The sequence below is a fragment of the Anolis carolinensis genome, chromosome 1 (genome assembly GCF_035594765.1).
Source record: "Anolis carolinensis isolate JA03-04 chromosome 1, rAnoCar3.1.pri, whole genome shotgun sequence".
NCBI lineage: Eukaryota > Metazoa > Chordata > Lepidosauria > Squamata > Dactyloidae > Anolis > Anolis carolinensis.
The window spans coordinates 155,805,586-155,818,798 of NC_085841.1; the positions used below are offsets into that span (position 1 = coordinate 155,805,586).

At 37.6% G+C, this 13,213-nt stretch overlaps 1 protein-coding gene across 7 annotated transcripts in view; it reads left to right on the plus strand.

Annotated features, from left to right (window-relative positions):
- The first annotated feature begins 889 nt into the window (after window positions 1-889).
- Window positions 890-13,213, plus strand: part of LOC134300005 (cysteine-rich venom protein-like) — a 33,310-nt gene continuing 20,986 nt past the window's right edge. For 2 of the 7 annotated variants that reach the window (XM_062984543.1, XM_062984571.1), the window contains exon 1: window positions 1,616-1,991. The gene's annotated coding sequence lies outside the window, so the exon portion shown is untranslated. Of the gene's footprint in view, window positions 1,022-1,609; window positions 1,992-10,110; window positions 10,258-11,394; window positions 11,748-13,213 lie in introns of those variants that run through there. The other 5 variants (XM_062984566.1, XM_062984548.1, XM_062984576.1 and 2 more) reach the window with 5 other exon arrangements.

Below are 13,213 nucleotides of genomic sequence, written 5' to 3' on the forward strand. Positions count from 1 at the left end.
ATTGTACGATTGCAGAACTGTTTTATATTTCAACTCAACAAGCAAGAGTAAAGTTCCTTTGTTCTTTCAATTCCTCTGCCTGGTGTGAATCTTTTGCACATGGTGTTAACTGGACGCTGCTGGTTCCGCTATACACTCTCGCCAACAAAACATACCTCCATAAAATATGTATCAAAATACACAAAACAAAAACCAGGCATACGGTGTAGTTTAAAATTCACATTTAAAACTGTCTGGGTAGGCCTGCTGGTAGAGATAGGTCTTTGCTTGTATCTTAAATTCCGACAGCCGATCCAGCTATCTGAGCTCTACCGGAAGGCCATTCCACAGTTGTGGAGTGGCCAATAAAAGATCTTCTGGGTGGTGGTTGCCAGTGGAGTTTTGGCCAATTGGAGTAACCGGCCCCCAGGGGACCTCAGTGTTCAGGGTGCATTGTATGGGAGAAGGTGATCCTTTAGGTAACCTGAACCCAAACCATGGAGGACTGTAAAGATCAAAACCAACACCTTTTACTTTTCCTGGAAGAAACTAACTGGCAGCCAGTGGAGTGCCTTTAGGATAGGTGTAATATGCTCACTCCTAGATGTTCCTTTAACTAGTCTGGCTACCATATTTTGAACCAGCAGGACTTTCCAAACTTGGTGCAAGGGTAGCACAATAGAGTGCATTGCAGAAGTACAACCTTGAGGTTACCAGTGCGTGCACTACCATCTTACGGTCTAGGAAGGAGTGTTACGATCTGTAAGAAATCAGTTAATGTGTATGTGTCAACTGCAAAATAAGATGCATGAAGCTGATTGGTTGAACCATGTCTGGAGAGCTGTTAAGCCTGGGAGTTTTTGATACTGTTGCAATTTTGTTTAGGCTTGAGCTAAGCAGGAGTAGAGACAGTTGAAGAGAGAAGCAGAGAGAGAGAGAGACAGGATTTTGAAGTGTGCTCTTGCTTCATGAGCTGCTGGAAGGAATTTATCCACATGGACAAAAGAAAGACTATTTTAAATCTCTCACAAAAGGACATTATGTGAGTTGGTGCAACTGAGCACATTGTATGTATGCTGTTCTGGGTTTAAGAAGAATACAGTGTTCCCTCACTACTTTGCGATTAGCTTTTCGCAAATTTGCTGTTTCGCGATTTTTCAATAAACTCTAAAAGAATATTATAAATCATAAAAAATTACAATTTACAGCCTAAAGAGTTGAGGAAGGAAAAGCTGAAGGGAGAAAAAAATGAGCCCATGGGCCAATGGGAGGAGAAGGAGGCGATTTATCAATACACGATTGGTTGATAAAGACTTAAAATAGTGTATAAATATTAAAATAAATGTAGTGTGTCCCTACTTTGCAGATTTTCACTTATTGCGGGTGGTCCTGGAATGTAACCCCCGCAATAAGTGAGGGAACACTGTAAACCATTTGTTCTTCATTATTCACCTCTGTGGCACATATCTTCTTTATCTGGCAAGGCAGTGCGTGGACTACACATTTTGATTTTTCATTATGTCACAAGGGGCAGAGCTGGCGTATTAGCCAAAGCTGATAGTAAGCAGTGCACTCCTGATTGTTGAATCCACCGGGGCTGACATTAGGAGAGACAGATCCAGGAGCACTCCCAGACTGTGAACACATTCTTCCAGGAAGAATGTAACCCCATCCAGACTGGGGTTACACAGAAGCTTCATAGCCATCTGTCAGCATTGCTTTGATTGTGTTTTCCTGCATGGCAAGTGGATGGTCCTTGTGTCCTCTTCTAACTCTATGATGGTTTGATTTAATGACCTTGGGAATACATCTTGAAGCCCAGAACCTGGTCTTCAAATAAATGAACCCCCACCCCCTTTTGAGGGGGTTTTGTATTTAGGTTGTGTGTGATTTTTTTGGAAGCACTCATTTGTAAAGCAGGAAGTGTTCTTGCTTTATATACAGACTTCATTTGTGCAGTTTGATCTAACTTGTGCAGCCCTTCTCAGGACTTAAAGGTCACACGGTGCAAGGTAAACTTTCCTAAGGAGAAACACTCTGCTTCCTAGCTATTGTATCATAATTGTGATATAGTCTTTAAATATATTAAGACAAAATGGAAATAATGGGCAAAACTGAAATTGACTAAGTTGGGGTAGACTGGCTGTTGTCAAACTCTATATTCTTCCAAAGTCTTATTTCTTTTTCAGACATTCAAAAAGAGTACTTTTTAAAAGAATCTGCCTCACCAGTGCCTACATTCTAGAGGGTTTGGGTTTTTTTTAACTATTTTTGAAAGAGAATATAAACCTTGTTGTTATATTTTTGTTGTTATATTTTTGATTAGAAATTCAAAGAATGTGGAAAACATGGAAAGATCTTGCATTTCAATGCTATCTTGACTGTATATGAAAAAAAATTTCTAGTTGAAAAACTGTCTTGTAGAAGTTGAATGGGTTGAGGGGAACTCAAAAAGACACTTTTACTGCAGTTTGTTCTTTTATTTCATCAATAACTTGGAAATAATCATTATATCATCCACTATCACATCCATGAAGATTTTGGGTCATTATGCTGTTAAGTGAGCATCTGGACATCTGATGCTTTGTTGTTTCATTTCATGTTGTTTGTGTCTTTTGTTTTATTGTGTTTTTTCTTCCTTTCTTTTTTTTAATTGTTATTGTTTATTCTCCCAAATAAAATTAAAATAAAATTTAAAAATCTTACCAGTGTTTACCATTAGGTAAATTTTTACTGGAGATAACTTTTCAGTTGTCACATCCGGTTCACAAAACCCGCTCCATATACAAGGGCATCTTTAGAGAAGAAGGCATATTTCTAAGGTTAAATTATTACTCCTAAAATTTCTCCCCCACTTAATTTTAGAGGACTTTCACAAGTGGTTCATGACTTGCAAAACTAAGTGGGATACATGTAAGCCATATGCCGTGAGTCCATGTCCTAACTTGGTCTCATTGCATATCAGTTACATGTATCCCGCTCATGGGAACCAAGAGGAAATCGATTGATTACACTATGTAACAAAATTTGAAAAAGATCTGTTTTAAATTGTTATTTCCTGTTTAATTATGTGGTATTTTCTTTTAAAGTAGTTGTTATACTTCAGAAACATTATTTTTATGGCTTCCACAAACTATGTTGAATTGGTTGAAACACTATAAAATATTCATTGAAAAGCTATAACAAAATGTGTTGTAGGATGTCCCACAAAAACAGAGCTTTTGCAGTTTAATAAACCTTTTCCATGTTTTTATGATAGAACCAATTGGGAAATATAACTCAGGAACAAAAATTGTGTTACCCATCCACACTGCCATATAAAATCCAGATTGTCTGCTTTGAACTGGAATATATGACAGTGTAGACTAATATAATCTAGTTCAAAGCAGATAATCTGGATTTTATATGACAGTGTAGATGGAGCTATAGTGTTATTGGTGACTCAACATGTGTATTTTGGAAGAGAGTGTGTCAGGGGATATCAATTTTCAACTGAATAGCCTTTGATTTTAAAAACCAATGTTGCATAGAGAGGAAATACACCTTTGCAGAAAAATAATGCATTGTTCCTTCAGTATTTTTTTTTTAAATCCTGTAGTTGTATTTTAGTTTGAAACCCAGATTAGCCCCTTTGGATAGCAACTTTCAGGAATCTTTCCATTCTGCAAAATCATGTCAATTGTGTTTGGAAAAGGCAATAAAGTTCATCCTCAAAACATTTAATAAAGGGTTGATAAATCATCTGGCCCAGGTATCCCTCCTATTTTAGTCTCTTTAGCGACATCAGAAATCTTCCTTGCTAGTCATAATATGTGTTTTATGTTTTGCAATCTTTGGTAAATTATGCTCACCTAAATATTTCTGTCACAAAACTATGTTTAACTTTTATTTTTGAGCTGCTTGTATTTGCATATTGGATCCAAGGTCTTGTCATGCTTTTAAGCATGTTTGTATTTGCTTGTATATCAGGAATGATGGCGGCATGCCACATTATCTCATTAGCTTGTATTGTTTACCATGTAGTATTAGATTCAGGACTAGCTGTATAGGAATGAAAACTATAACCAGAAGGTGGCAGTGCTGTTCTTGTGAGTTAAAAAAATATGCAGATGAAGGAGGGATAACTTTTGGGATGTTTTGATTAATTGATAAATAGAGATAGGGCCTGCATAAAGAGTAAATGTTTTTTTTATTATCTGATGACTAGGGTTGTAGCCCACATAACAGTGAATTGCTTAGCTATAAGTGTAATTTGTAATTGCTAATCCTTCAGTCTTAACAACAGCTGAAATCTACCCCCTTTTCTTAAATAAAGCTTCTAGACCTTAAAGCACTTTTGTTTTCTGAACTAGAGTTAGACTATTCATGTCAATTAAATTACTTTTTTCAAATAACTCTCTTGGCAAAGATGAATAATATTAATATATTGTCTTTTATATATTTGTATTTTTGGTCATTATAACACTTGTAGCACTTCTTGCAACTTTAATATCACAGTCTTTTTTCTTTTCACAACTTACATGCCAACCACTTTCCTAGTTTATTTGCATTTTTTTAATTTTACATAATTTATCTTTATTTCTGTCTCTGCTTCTATAAAATATTAATTTGCTTCATAATAATTAACTTGACAGACTTCACTAGTTCATCCTTTCTCCTTATCTCATCCAGAATCAAATTATCTTCTTTTGCTGTTTCGTTTTCAGTTCAGTTATGATGTATGAAGCACCCACATGAAAGTTTTACTTGTATCCTAAATTATTCTAACACTTGTACCTCTATTCAAGTTGTCAAGAGTCAGACGCCAATTAGCGAACAAAAATAGAGTTTATTCAGCAGATAAGCCAAAAAGTAATGTTAACACAGAAAAAACCTTGAAACACTTCACTATCAGTGCTTCAAGAGCAGTTCAAACAAAAATATAATTCAGCAACACAAGCAGGTAAAAACAAAGCTAAACAAACTTAGTGCAAACTGCACTTTCTGAGTCCAAGCCCTGCCAGCCGGCTCTGTAGTTTTCAAAGGAACAGTTCCCAAAAGGAAACACCAAATTGGTCAGGAAACAAACAAACAAACTAAGAATGCAGTAGACTGCTTCCACAATGTGGATAAAGCCGAAGGCTCCAAAAGGATGGTGAAAAGACGTCGTCCGGGATTCCAAGGTCAGGTCAGGAGATAACAGCGGTGTCCAAAGAGCAAGCCAGGAGTCAAAAGCCGATAGTAGTCATCAATCACAGGGCGAAGGCAGTAGCAAGGTCAAATTCCGATCCAAGGTCTGAAGAGGGTGCAGTCATCCAAAACAGGTCCACGATAAGACACAGCGAGAGCCAAGCTAGGTGATAACAGCAGATTCAAATCATAGTCCAAGTCCAGTCTTCATGGAAACACAGAGATCCCAATGGCGCCTCAGCAACACCTTACCACACGCAAAGTGCAGTGGCCAAACATTCCCATTTTATTCCCCTTCCTCCTGGGTGACCAAACATTCACACCCAAACACCAGGTGTCCCAAATCTACTCAGAGTCTGAGCTCCACACAGCTAGCGCTCGTGGATCTGGAGTACCTAGCAATTCGTCGGAGTCCCAATCATCCTGCCCACACTTAGCCCCATGAACACTTAAAGAACCATCCTCCCTTCTCCAAGCATCCCAATTGGGATCAGCTCCTGCAGAAACCCCAGGTTCAGAAGTATCCATAGACCCCAAATCCCCAGACATCTCCGGTGGCTGTGCCCATTCAGTGCCCGCTTCCCCAGCCACCACCTGTTCCTCAGCATCCATCTCCCCATCTGAATCTTCCTCAGAAGATCCCCCATATAGCTCTCTAAGTCGCTTTCTGCGCAACTCCTCCAGTGAACCCTCATCACAAGGGTTTTTTCTTCCTCTTCGAATTCCATCCCCATCAACCATAATCCCCGAAGGCGTAGTCACAACACAAGTTATTCTCAAGAACTGTTTTAATTTAATTTCTTTTCCCTAACCCTCAGACCAATAAGGTTATCCATTAAAAGAGTTGTTCTAGGGTCCTAAAAACTTTATTCCCTTTAGGCTGTGTTAAAATATACTATTCATGTATGTTTCATCAATCTCTGATTGAGCACAAAGCACGAACTGGTACAAGGTCAGTGTTTGCCAAAAATATTTTGGAAATAACATCCCAAAAATATACAATTACCCGTATGTATATGGCCATTGCCTATTGTTGACCTTTAAGAAAGGCATTGTCCCATTAAAAGGTTTTAACTTGAGAGCGAAAGGCCAGCAAAGAGGGGGCCGATTACACCTCTAGGAAGGGAGTTCCAGAGTTATGGGGCCACCACCAAGAAGGCCCTCTCAGTCCCACCAAATGCACTTGTGTTGGCAGTGGGACCAAGAGAAGGGCCTCTCCTGATGATCTCATAGGAGGAGATGCAGTCCCTCAAGTAGGCTGGGCCTGAACCATTTAGGGTTTTATAGGCTAAAGCCAGCACCTTGAATTGTGCCTGGAAACAAACTGGGAGCCAGTGTAGCTGCTTCAGGAGTGGAGTAGTTCTTCCCCTGTATCCTGCCCCTGTAAGCAGTCTAGCCACTGACCTTTGTACCACTTGAAGTTTCTGGATGCTCTTCTGGGGCAGCCCCATGTAGAGTGCATTACACTAGTCTAATCTGGATGTGACTAAGGCATGTACTACCATGGCCAGATCGGGCTTTTCAAGGTATGGGCCCAGCTACCAAACAAGCACAAGGCCTTCCTGGCCACTGCCAATACTTGGGTCTCCAGGGTCAGCGCTGAGTCCAGCAGGAACCCCAGACTGCATTTTTTATACACAAAACAATGCCTTCTTCCATATCCCGCTGAGGTGAATTCTTCACCTAAACATTTCTAAATTAAGTATTTTGTATTCTTTTTTCTAATACATCTTTCTTGTAGACAACGTGCATCTTCTTTTCCTCAAATAATGATTCCTCCAAAACCTTTGAGGAACATTTGTTCTATTGTGAACATGTTTCCATGTGAAATATCCATTATCAATTTGTTATCTAGTTTAGGAGGATCCACACCTGTGGCACTTAAGAATAGAAAGATTTGCTTTCACTTTCTATTGCATTTACAGCCTCTACTGCAGATTCTTTTATCACTGCCATGTGCATTTCATCCAGATCCCATTTAATTTTTCTTTAAAATATTCTATAACATTTTGTACAGTATATAGTCAAACCCTGATCTGACTTATTGCAATATTGTGCATATAGCATACACGCTGCAAATATCAGCATCTATGCCAGGGGTCTCCAAACTAAGGCCTGGGGGCCAGATGCGGCCCATCAAAGCCATCTATCCGGCCCCCACGGCACAAGGGCAGAAGGGGGTTGGGCTAAATGACCCAAGGGGCCTCTTCTTCTCTTACAACCCTTATTATTAACATTGAGGCTGGGTGGCCATCTGTCAGGGGTGCTTTGCTTGTGCTTTTGCTGCACAAAGGCAGAAGGGGGTTGGACTAAATGGCCCAAGGGGTCTCTTCCAACCCTCTTTTTTATTATTATTATTATTATTATTATTATTATTATTATTATTATTATTGACATTGAGGCTGGGTGGCCATCTGTCAGGGGTGCTTTGCTTGTGCTTTCGGTGCACAAAGACAGAAGGGGAATGGACTCAATGGCCCAAGGGATCTCTTCCAACCCTCTTTATTATTATTATTATTATTATTATTATTATTATTGACATTGAGGCTGGGTGGCCATCTGTCAGGGGTGCTTTGCTTGTGCTTTCGGTGCACAAAGACAGAAGGGGAATGGACTCAATGGCCCAAGGGATCTCTTCCAACCCTCTTTATTATTATTATTATTATTATTATTATTATTATTATTATTATTATTATTATTATTGACATTGAGGCTGGGTGGCCATCTGTCAGGGGTGCTTTGCTTGTGCTTTTGGTGCACAAAGACAGAAGGGGATTGGACTCAATGGCCCAAAGGGTCTCTTTCAACTCTCTTTTTTATTGTTGTTGTTGTTGTTGTTATTATTATTATTGCTCAGTGACCAACTATAGTCCAGCCCTCCAACGGTCCGAAGGATCATGAACTGGCCCCCTGTTTAAAAAGTTTGGGGACCCCTGATCTATGCTATTGGAACTCTCTACCTCCTCCCTTCAAGGCTTTTAAACAGAGGCTGGATGGCCATCTGTTGGGGGTGCTTTGATTGTGCTTTTCCTGCATGGTAGGATGTTGGACTAGATGGTCCATGCAGTTTCTTTCAACTCTATGATTCTATGTAATTTGGTGCTTTTACTTTTAATTTATTTATTTGACATTCCCAATAGTTCAGCTGCTAATAGGATCTTTGATTTGATTTGAAAATTTCCTACATTGTTTTTAATACCTTGCCCCAGGATTTCCTTGTTTGCAAGACATATGTGTCATGAATAACTCAGATAGCAAGAATGAGGAGATGCTGTTTGAAGAACTAGTGTTTGAGCTGGAGCCCAGCAGCTTCCTCAGCCAAGCTTAAAAGAAAAATCTATGGAGGGAGCTACCACTTCTCTGCCCGCAGAACAAATAAACAAGCTCACCAGAGCAGGCAGAGGAAGGGTTAAGTGCTCCAGCTCTTTTGGACCTGCAAAGGAAGAAGGCTCAACTTCACAAGTCCTCCAGATTAGCACAGAAATGAGCTCTCAATAGGAAACACCTGAAAAGCTAGCATTATATTTGCATATACAGTAGAGTCTCACTTATCCAACATACACGGGCCGGCAGAACATTGGATAAGCGAATATGTTGGATAATAAGGAGAGGTTAAGGAAAAGCCTATTAAACATCAAATTAGGTTATGATTTTACAAATTAAGCACCAAAACATCATGTTATACAACAAATTTGACAGAAAAAGTAGTTCAATGCGCAGTAATGCTATGTAGTAATTACTGTATTTACGAATTTAGCACCAAAATATCATGATGTATTGAAAACATTGACTACAACAATGCGTTGGATAATCCAAAACGTTGGATAAGAGAATGTTGGATAAGTGAGACTCTACCGTATACATGTGCCATCCAAATTGTAGATCATGGCCTTCTAATTTTAACAATCTCTCATTTTTCAGGGTGAGCCAGTCTTTCATTCAAATCACTGTGAATGCTTCAATACAATTTTAGGTCTGATAATGCCATTCCTCCCCTTTGCTTTTCATCTTGTAAAATCTTACGTTCAATTCCGCACCTCTTGCTTTGTCAAATGTATTTAGTTATTTCTTTTTTCCATTGTTTAAAGGATGTATCACTTATTATAACTGGAATATGTTGAAAAAGAAATAGCATTTTAATACGTTCATTTTGATCACCGATATTTTCCCCAATAGTGACAACTTTAATTTATTCCACTGTTATATGCCTATTTTTTTCCTATGGCTTTTTCATAATCTAGGATGCCATTGATTCTAAAACACAGCCTGATGTTAGATCTATGATTTCAGGAAAAACATTTTTTTCTTACATTCTTAGAAGCAGCCTGGTTTTGAAGCTCCAATTTCAAGGGGAGGATATATTTAACAACTATTTTAATACCAGTGACAATAACATTTCGATATAGGTAAATGGAACAGACATGGTTGTTCATTCACCTTTAGAGCCTTTATTCAGCTTTTACAACAAACAAACACACTGGTTCATTCATTTTTGGATCCTTGATTCAGCTTTTGCTGTGAACAGGTACGATCATTCATTCATCTCCTGTTTTGGAATCCGTATTACAATCTTTATCAAAATCTGTTGAATCACTGTCTGACTGTAGTGAGCTATCATCTCCAATAGTATCCCAAACCACATCATTCTTTGAGCCATCAAGAGTATTTATAGCGCAACATTTTTTGAAAGAGTGCTCCACAATTCTTTCTCAGATTTGTTTCCATGTTGTTGATACCCATTGAGTTAATTTTAATGGTGCTCTCTTAATTTTTCTGGAAGGTATCAGAGGAATGTTGTCTGTTCATTCATATTTTTTCCTCCCAAAAAAGTCCTTAAAAGGTGTGTTGACAGAAATATCAAGTGCTGCAGTTGGGTAGTCATGGCAGCAGAAATCACAATCAATTCACCACTTTTTCACCTGATTCTGTTTTTGACCTGGTCTGTCATATGTCCACAGAAGGCATCAAGAACTAATATGCTAGGTGGCGAATGAAAACTTCCAGGACATCTCTCACACAGCACTTAATTTGTCTTCCGTGAGGTCTGCTGTCATCCATCCATTTTCCTTTGCATACACAATGACATCTTTGGGAAAGTCTCATTCTTGGGTACGTTTTTCCTATTTAAAATTAAATATGATGGCAATTTCTGGCCATCAGTAGCAACACATAACATGATAGTGATGCGCTGCTTTTTATAGTCTGTGGTGATTCTCGTAAGCTTTTTAGCATCTTTTGTATTGACTGCCTAATTTTGAAGGATGTCAAAGAAGGCCAGAGTTTCATCAGTATTTTCACTTTGATTTAACCCATATGTCCTTTCCCCCTTTAATTCAATTATATGTCACTGGAAGTTAATCAGCTTTCCTTGGAAGTTTGTAAGAATTTTTTGGTGGATATATACTGAATGTCTCAATGATAACCCACACCTGACTTCCTCTGTTGATACTTACAAGAAAAAAAATGGGATCATGACTCTTTTGCCAATGATAGACATTTACATCAAGATGTTGACCCGCAGCTCTATTGCCATGTTCATCGGCAACTCAATAACTTTTATTTTGAAGGTGGCTTCATAGTGCAATCCTTTTGTTATTCGGAAGTGCAAAATTAGATCAGGATCTCAGTGAATGAAATACAGCTTCGGTAACTCAAATTCTCAAAGAAACAAGGAAACCTTGCTTCCTAATGATTGTTACAAACTCTCAAAGCACACCAGTTCATTTTGAAAACCAATAGGGTTTTCTGTCCAAATGGAAAACGTCATGATAGCAGCAAATCCCACTATCTTTTTTTAAAAGCTGAAAATCTAGAATGCCATCAATTCTAAAACACAGGCCTGTTTGGAAGTCTTGATTTCAGGGGAGAAAGTGTATTTTAGAATTATTTTAAGACTTGCTATATTTTCAGATTCTTCTAATGTATGTAGTACACTCTCTATGATTTCTATTGGAACATAAATCATCTGTTTAAATGTTTAATTCCTAATTTTCAGCCCTTTAATCTCACCCCCCCCCCCGCCCTACTCTTATGTTCCTTGATAACAGTAGGGCTAATGGACATCCTTGTCTCGTATCCCCATTCATTAAAATTTTGAAAATTTGTGTTTTATAAATTGCTCTGACCCATTTTAGTATATCAATTTCAAATTCTATTTTTATCTAATTGCAAATTAAAAACTCCCAATTTAAATTATCAAATGCTTTTCTCGTGTCTATGAACACCAATGCTGCGTTTCTTTCATTATGTTTATCCAGGAATTGAATTATGTCCAAGAATATTCTCACATTGTTTTGAATCTGCAAAGTATGATATTTCTGGAAGATTGGAATGGAATGATATCACCAAAACTGGACAGACTTAATGAGAAAAAGATCAAAGGAGACGACGGCAAACCTAAAATTCTTCCTTGAACTAATGGATTATCTTACATTTCAAGATACAGGGAATTACAAATATGGTCAAGCAAAGGATTATACCTTTTTTTCAGCAAGACATAATTCATTTTCAATGATTGATACTAGATCTGATATCCAAATACATAAGTCATAAAATTCGAAGTGTTGACATTATTATCCACAATTTTGGACCATAATCTGGTGAGTTGGTCCTGGCTGATAGAAAAGGTGCATTTCATTACTAACTTAATGAATCATTACAACATGATGAGAAAGTGACTGAAGGCTTAAGTGATTTTTTTGAATTTTTAATATGAATAAAGGGACTGACATTAGGATGGTGTGGGATGCCAGCAAAACATTTTGAGGGGTTTTTTTTATCCAAACAAATGCCAATTTAAAAAGAGACAAGAACATCTGAACTTGATTCAAGACAGAATAAAGACAAATGAGATGGAGCTTCAAAAGAATTCAAAAATAAGAAATTGATTTATGAAATCAAATGGATACAAAATAATTCTCATTTATTATAGACTCCAAGATTTTTTAAAAATTGAGATATGTGAACAGAAGCAATATGATTCAGCTTCCAAATTAAGGAAAGAAAGAGAAAAGAAATTAATATTAAAGATCAGAGTGGGAAAGAAAACATCATCAATCAGGATAAGATCAAGTCAATATTTTATAGCTATTGTTCATCTCTCTACAAGGCACTTGGCTCTTCAAAAGATGCCCTGGAAAAATATTTTTTAAAAGCAAGACTTTTCGGAAACCAGGCAAATATGATGACCCATCAATCTCTCCTCCTATAAGAGGGACAAGTCAATACCTGTGGATAATAAACAGTTTTGAGTTATCTTGGATCCTTGGTGGAATATTTCCAGTTAAGGAAAAGCAGAAGTTTTTTATGAAAGCTCAGCTCTGCATCAGATGTCCTGCCAAGACACAATTTTGTCATGGCCAGTAGAGGAGTTAAGGTTTAAAAAAACACCTATCCCAACATGTAACCCCCAGCAAAAGGAAAATCTTATTGCCATTATATTTTAAAGGATATATTTTAAAGAAGATTGTTCCTTGAAATTCACTCTTAGATGTTGGATAATTAATTATCTAAATCTCTTATTTAAAATTACATGGAATCCACTTAGAAATAACTGTTGTTAACTCCCACGGAGAGCAAATGGACTTTTAAAGAGTCTTTTAAGAAACTCTAAGAAAGGTTAATCAATTTTGTGTGAGGATAATTCATAACACCGAAAGTATTCACAGCCATCAAAGAGTTGCATCTTATATATAGGCTCTTGCAAAAGTAATCACCACATTTCTGGAGAAATGTCTTTGTCTCACTATGTAGGATTCTCGGTGAAAGATCTTGTCCATATCACAACTAAATGATAGGAGGGATTTCCAAAAAGTCAGCAAGCATTTCTTTTTTACTCTAATAGGAACAAGGCCATGGCTCATTTCCTCCCCATGCATGATTCCCTCCCAACCTAACATAAAGGATATAATGGGGAGTGAGGCACTATGGCTTATAAGGAAAACCCAATCATTTGTAGCATATAAAATAATATAGTCACTGGATTTCTTTTAATTTTTTTCTTCATAATGCTTTCTATTTCTATTATAACTTTTTCCCAGAACCTCTACATGTTTACATTGTCATA